The 7,605-nt window shown below is 38.9% G+C and overlaps 1 protein-coding gene and 1 long non-coding RNA gene across 4 annotated transcripts in view; both read right to left on the bottom strand.

Annotated features, from left to right (window-relative positions):
- Nucleotides 1-7,605, bottom strand: part of hlcs (holocarboxylase synthetase (biotin-(proprionyl-CoA-carboxylase (ATP-hydrolysing)) ligase)) — a 53,634-nt gene that overhangs the window by 32,529 nt on the left and 13,500 nt on the right. The window lies entirely within an intron of this gene.
- On the bottom strand, nucleotides 3,646-6,666 carry LOC109519597 (uncharacterized). Its single transcript, XR_002168987.1, has 3 exons — nucleotides 6,532-6,666; nucleotides 5,436-5,437; nucleotides 3,646-4,344 (listed from the first exon to the last, which is right to left on the bottom strand). It is a non-coding gene; the product is annotated as an uncharacterized LOC109519597 (long non-coding RNA).

Genomic DNA, 7,605 nt, shown 5'->3' with positions numbered 1-7,605 from the left:
CTCAGTTATTTTGTTAAGGGTGTTGTAGTGATGCAAAAGGTGCAGAACCTCTATTAAGAATCTTCACCATTTAATGTTGCACTGAAAATATTTACCCCTCTACCTCTGCACTGTCAGAATTTGTTTTTGAGCTGATGAAAAATATATGGTGACTTTTGATATACCCATTAGTTTGTGTTTTGTGTTTAATTTAAAAATATTGCTCATATATTTTTATAATGTTTCCATATAATTCACATGTATTTACAATGTATTGTATCATATTAATTAAACGTATCTGTATGTAGTTGTGACATATATTCCCATATAATATTTATACATTGTATCATATATCTTTACATATATCACTAATATATTGTCCAATATAAATTGCAATATATGATTAGTTATTTATAAATACAAAATTACATATATTTTGTACTATATAAATGCATATATTGTAAGTTATTTCGCAATATATTGCAATATATGAAAAGCGGCAATCATTTGTATATTTTGCAATATATTGCACTATATAACAATATATTATGGCCAATATATAATATATTGTAAAATATATGTATTGACAATATATTAAAATATATAAAATATATTACAGTTAATATATTGGAAAATATATTTTCCTTTCGTAAGGGATATTTACTGGATATGAAATCACAGTGGAGGCTTTTTGAAACAATCCGCTAATATCTCATTCTTTATGGATACTCTCAATTTAGGAATTTTTTTTTTAATGCTCGAATTGTATTATATGTTGAACAGTTGACAAAGCTTTTCATTTGTAGTCTAATTTCGGCATTAAACGGCTATATGAACTTTTTGTAGATGATGTATTTGCCTCTTTCGCCCAGCTAGTCCAAAGATTCAATAGTCCTAAATCACACTTTATATACTTGCAACTTAGAAGTTAAAAAGGCCTTAAAAAGGCCCTACAACAATGATGGACGATATTATGTGTTTTGATCCAACAGAAAAGGGGAGAATCAAGCACAAACAGTACTTCGTCGAGTCTCCCATAGGGAGGCTCCTGCCTTATCTAGAATTAAAGACTCGGAACAAGATCTTCAAACTCCACTTGGAGATGGACTTTGATTCAGTTTAAGATTTTCATCCGGTACACAATTCTAAGGTTTGATTGTCCAAACTTCTTCAGCTCTTTGTTTGACAGGTGTAAGATGGTGGCTAAAACTTTGATGAATATGTTTTAGTTATGCCCCAGTTTAGAAAGTAGTTTTGGCGGCGGAGTTGCGGCTGCCTACTGGGGGGCGAAAGGTCGTGGCTTTTTTGCTAAACTTTTGGCATGACACTTGATACTTTTGAGGTGGAAGGAAGCCGTACTAGTCGCAATCTTTGACTGGAAGTGTTGACGAACCTCAGGTTTGAGAAAATTAGAGACAGTCTTCGTGGATCAGGGTTCCCACTCTTCCACTTGCTTTTTATTTATGGGCCTTTTAAGGACCAATTTAGCAATTTTAAGGACCTTTTCTCCATTCGGCGGGGGATTCACGGTGGAATTAATGCCCGCTCAGGAATACGCGGGCTGAACAGAAAGCCACATATCACTGAGCTGGTGTTCAAATCATTGCTGCCAAAGGAAGGGCATATCTTTATTTTTAGGGGCAATCAGCTAACCCTTTATTTGACATACTGTATGTCAAATTTTCACTCTCCTACCTGTATAACAGGTAGGAAAATGAAAAAAAAAATTCGAATTCATTCTGAAATAAAGTACACAAAGAAAAATTTTAATTTAGAAAATATCAAACTTCAATTTATTTTAATAAACAGAACACTAAGAACAGAGCTAATGGTCATATGGGTCACCTGGACAGGGTTTAGAAAAATCCGGTTTCACTAACAAGAGTACTGATTGCCCATCTTAGCAGTATGCAGTACCAGTATACCTGAACAGCTGAAATGCATGTCAGAAGTCTAAATTCCAAATGGTCCAACCCTATTATTTTCCCTCATATCACCTTCAATAATCAGACATGTTTTATAATGACAAATATGAAACTGATAGTGGCGAACCCTCAGGGCCAGCAAGGCCTTCTCTGCTGGCCTAAACATTTTCAGAAAAGTAAATTTACTTTTCTGAGAATAACATTAATTTATGTTGTTTTATGTTCATAAATATGTAAACAAAATTATTCTCTGTATTCTTTACGTCATATTATTTCCACTTAGTCAAGTGGCTTTCAATGTTATTTTAAGTAACATTGAAAGCCACTCGATAAATAACTTATTTATTATGGTAGAGTTTTTAACCAATCATATTTCAGCTAGCTTGTGTTGCCAGGTAAATTAAACTTGCTCGCGGCCTTCAGATTAAACAGAGCAGGCCCCTGTGCGCTGTAAATGAACGGGCACAGTCAGGTCGCAATAGCCAATCAGATCACGAGTGAGACTCGTCTGCGTACTAGGGCCAGCTAGAAGGCCTTACGTCGAGACTGGCCATGCGTGTTCGGTGATTGGATTAGCGCCTTTTCTGTTTACTGAGAATTGTATCCGGACTTGTTCAATAAAGATTCTTTAAAAAAAAAAAAAAAAAAAGATTGGATTAGCGCCTGCTAGAGCTATCACTGCATTTTAACCCAAAATGGCCGAAGGAGAAGACGCTGATCTGGTTGCACAACTATTTTCCACACAATTTTCAAGACGGGCCTTCCACGAAAAGCTCGATATTGTGCAAAGAGGTCGCCCAACTCCTGCGCTAGCTAAAACGCTGCAAATTGTACTGCTGGGAATGCCTCTTGCTTGCAACTGACCGGTGCGTTTAAAAACGTTTGGGGACACTCGCATAGATCTGCAGCTCGGTGAACAGGCACGCCGGGAGCCGGAGCTCCACAATGAAAAAGTAAAAAAAAAATATATAGGGAGATTAAAATTATACCAGAAACACGACCGGACAAAAACGGCTTTCAGCATTAGCTTCCATGTCGACAGAAAAGGACTTGCTAATGGACCTGAAAACTGTACAACAGAGCCACTGAAATGTTCCTGAGAAAAAAGGATCGACTTTATTTTCAAATAAGCAGACGCTGTGGAGAACTACATTGGTGAGTCAATGAATTTTATTTTGCATTTCTTGTCATTTTATTTCGTTAGTATTAAATTCATGGTAACGAAATAAAATGACAAAGATACAAAAATGTATCAAAAACTGCTCACTGCAATTTATAATGGCGCATTGTGGTCACCTTCGTGCACTAAAGTTCGTTAAATCTCAGCTGCTCAACATTTTCAGTTATTTGCTGTTGTATAGCCTCTTCTCAAAATGCAAATGATGTTAACTTTATTTTCAAAGAATAGTTTGTTTTGTTATTGTTTGTTTGGTGTCTTATATGAAACTGCGACGTTGCGCAATTTATTGGACAGACTTGTTTAAGATCACACAGCGTAATGTGGGTGGCATTTTATTTCGTATTTTTAAAATCATCTTTTTTAGTTTTGACTATCTGTAAATGTAGTTTCCTGCTCTTAATTGTGAATGCATACTTGATGGTTTTAAATGCTCCTGAAATTAAGTGCTGCTTGACGAGCCTATACAGTATTGTGTTCATGTATGTGACGTCACTGAAGGCCTAAGGTTGAAATGCACGGCCCGCCACTGGAAACTGATATGACAATTAAGGAATAGTAGACAGTGACTTCGTTTTCTCCTCAATCTCTTTTGCAAGTTCTTGGCAATCAATTTTCTTCTGTTTTGCTGTGTGCTTCAATGCATTTGATTTGACCAGGAGGCTATGACAAGTTTTACCTCTCACGGAGATACCCTTCTTGCACACTCGGCAGTAGGCCGACGTATAATCGCCAGCAATTTTTCCAACCCAATCATGGAACTCCGGCTTCTCCACCCACGCCACTTGAAAATAGCATTGTCCCGGAATATTTGTAGCGATGCCACTCGAGCGAAGCGTGCCTCAGCAGTCGAAGTCCGCTGCTCTCTGCTGTGTGTGCGTCCGCGCGAACATGTACGCACGTGCACGTCTTTTGGTTTCAACCAATCAGCACCGACGCAACCGATGTCACGAATCAAATACACTTTGATCTACGACAACAAAAAGCTAGCCTAGCCGAGACAACAGCTAATCTTAGCTGACGCACACACAGCAGAGAGCAGCGGACTATCGACTGCTGAGGCACGCTTCGCTCGAGTGGCGTCGCTACATATTTGTCTGTCACTTGTTGAGATCGATAAATTCGATGAATAGATTTTTCCAGAAAATACGGTAATTGTTTGCTGAGCCGGCAACCAAACCATCCATTCACTGCCCCAGGATGGCATCGATCTATTGTTGTTACCCGGAATGACCCGAGGTGATCACGTGATCATCGTCGGAACTAATTCCTTCTTTCTTTCTTTCTTTCGTTTCTGATTGATATAAAAATGATCTATTTATATTAGAGCTGTCAGTTTAGCACGTTTTTATTGGCATTAATTTCCATGAATTTTAACAGGATTAATTTTTTTCTCGCGAGATTAACGCGGCACACATCACAGCGGATGTTACGTTGCTCTATAAATAAACCAGAAACAAAACAAGAAGCGCGCTGCATACGTCCACGCACGTTTGTTTTGCCAGCCACGGCAGCGTGAGACACCGAAAACGGATACTTAAAGAGTTTATGAATGGAAAGTTTACTTTTAAAAAGTTGCCAGATTGCTCCACTGACAAGACCAAAGTTACCTGTATCATACAGGTATACAATGTATGCCACTGACGCGATTGTTACTTGTTTGGAACTATTTTGTGTGGAAGGTTACAGTGTTCCGTGTCCATATAAATAGAGCGGGTGGAGCTTCTCTGTGTTCGTCTAACAGTGACGGGTGCGCTGAGGCGGTGACATGACAACAAAAGTTCAGCGGTGCAGTATCTAATTGATTCCGATTCCCATTTCAAATTGTATTTTTTTTTCTCACACTTGCAGAGGGGCTATGTTTGAAACAGAGAATTTGTGTTTTTGGAATACTAAGCTTGTATCCTGAGAATGATCCATAATGTTCCAAGAGAACAACTAGCCGAGCCAGAGAATACTCGGGGTTGGATAAATACACCAATACGTCATCAGCAAACAACGAGATAACTTGTTCTCCCCCATTCATCACTATTCCTTTCATATTGTCGTCCTGTGTGATCCACTGGCTCAGGGGTTCAATAAAAATAGCAAACAAAGCGGGACTGAGTGGACAACCCTGTCTTGTTCCTCGTTCCAGTCGAAAGGGATTAGACAAAGCTCCATTAATTTTAATTCTTGCCATTGGATTGTCATAGAGGGCTTGTATTATTTGAATCAAATTATTATCAAATCCAAATCTATCCAAAACTTTAGATAAAAAGGAAATTTTTAAACCACCTCCCTGAGGTCGATCAAATTTGCTCCGGTGTAAGTTGTTTTCCAGGGCTACCCCGGAGCAAATTTGCACGTGTGACCGCTCCACCGGCGCAGCGCCAGCGTAGCACCGGAGCAAATGTTGCCGTGTGAACACCCCTTCGGTTGATGAGCCTCTGGTGAATAAAGAGCAGGTATTCTGTTGAGTTCGATGTATGCCACTGATGTGATTGTTACTTGTTTGGAACTATTTTGTGTGGAAGGTTACCGTGTTCCGTGTCCATATAACTAATGGGGGTGGAGCTTCTCTGTGTTCGTCTGACAGAGACGATGCTCTGAGGCACGTCGAAAGTTCAGCGGTGCAGTGGTAGCGACCTAGCGAACACACTGAAAATAAAACGTCTCCAGTGTTGTCATCGAACCAAGTGTTGTCATCCGAAATGATGTCTACACAAAACCTGAAAGAGACTTGCATGCAAGAAGGACCAACAGAATCAACACAGCCTGACTGCTGTGTTCAAAGCAAACTTGAGAAAAACGAAGTATGCAACCATGGCTTAAATCCACTTTAGGCTGAGTACTAGTTTACCTTAGATGTGCACTTTATAATGTTATATTGCTCTGTTTTGATTCCATAGAAAGAGCTGTTAAAGCAGCTGTTGTGTGACAAAATGTTTTTTTCACTGTTGTTGATGGACAGTAATATTGTGTGAGACGTGTGAATAACTGCTCCAAGTGAAAAATGTTCATGTAAAATTGAAAAGCGAATTGTTATTTCAGTAAATATTTGCATTTTGCACATAGAAAACTGATTCATGATTCCATGTTGATGAGAGCACGGAGGACTTTCATCTCTGGACAAAAAAATATAAAAGGAAATTCAGAAACGACAAAAAATGTGTGAGTAATCACGATTAATTTTTAGTGAATTTGAGTTAATTATGACAGTTGCATTTTTAATTAGAATAATTATTTTAATCGTTTGACAGCTCTAATTTCTATATAAACACATAACACGGGGTAGGACTAGCTAAGTTTTTTACTACTTCCTACTCCCTTGAACATAATAATTGTGTTAAATGATGACTGATTTCGCTTTCCTTTATACTATTACTTACCTTACTTTCTGTCAATTTATTACTGTATATGTTTTTATGTTCAATAAACAAACAAACAAAACAAACAAATAAACAAAACAATTGGAGACGGCGGGAAAAGCAGAGCGGGTACCAGGTCCTGCATTTTCCAACAGAACTATGAATTGGAAGGGTGGGGAAAATGACATACACAAATGAAATGAACACAGCAGGTTAATTTTTATGGATTTTAGAAGATTTCCCTGAAAATTATGGACAATTCTGAACATAATTTTACAACCTCTTTTTATGGATTTTTATTAACTTTAAGGACCCGTACGAACCCTGTGGATATGAAAATAAATTTTACAGTGCTTGGGAAAATTTTCCTTTGTTTTTTTTTTTTTTTTTTTAAATTAGGTGTTCTGATGTGTAACAGCAGGCCATGTGAGAAGGGAATAAAAGTCGGTTCAGTCACAATCCAGGGAGGACATTTTCCAGTTTATCTTATTTGGACATAGATAAGTAGATTAAACCACACGGGCTTCAAAGCTCTCCCAGCTGACCAGCCCTCAATGACAGCCTCAACCCCTTTTTAAAGGAATACACCTGAGCTGCAGGCCAATCAGGTCAGTGCTCAGCAATTAGCCATCCACAGATGGTTGCAATTTCCTTCGCTGAAACAATCAGCTTACCACAAAACACATTGAGCACAGCAACCGTTTTGGATGGAGAGGAATGTGCAACTTTCTCCCCATCCAAAATCCACTGCATCCGTCAGTCATTAGGATGGGTTATTTGACTTTATGACTGCTGACCACAAACAACTTTTAGTGATGCACCACCATAGGTTAAAATTAACCTGCTTTTTTTTTTTAATACTTTTTTTGTGAAAGTGAAACTGCGAGGACGCTTAGTGTGCAGTGTGCACTCACACAACAAAATAATATATAAATTAACAACATACGCATTGACATGCATATCTTGTCTTTCCTCATTTCCCCCTAAATCCCTCCCTTCCCCCTACCATACATGGCAATGGCGAGTGATGAAAAAAGCGGAAGAGGCGTGGCCTGGCCGGGGGCGTGGCCTGGTCGGGGCGTGGCCTGGCCTGGCCGGGGCGTGGCCTGGCCGGGGCGTGGCCTGGTCGGGGCGTGGTTACTTTCAAAAAGGGCACTAAACATGCTGAAGATGA

Source organism: Hippocampus comes, unplaced genomic scaffold (assembly GCF_001891065.2).
Source record: "Hippocampus comes isolate QL1 unplaced genomic scaffold, H_comes_QL1_v1.1 scaffold119, whole genome shotgun sequence".
NCBI lineage: Eukaryota > Metazoa > Chordata > Actinopteri > Syngnathiformes > Syngnathidae > Hippocampus > Hippocampus comes.
This window is presented reverse-complemented; position numbering and strand designations above follow the sequence as displayed.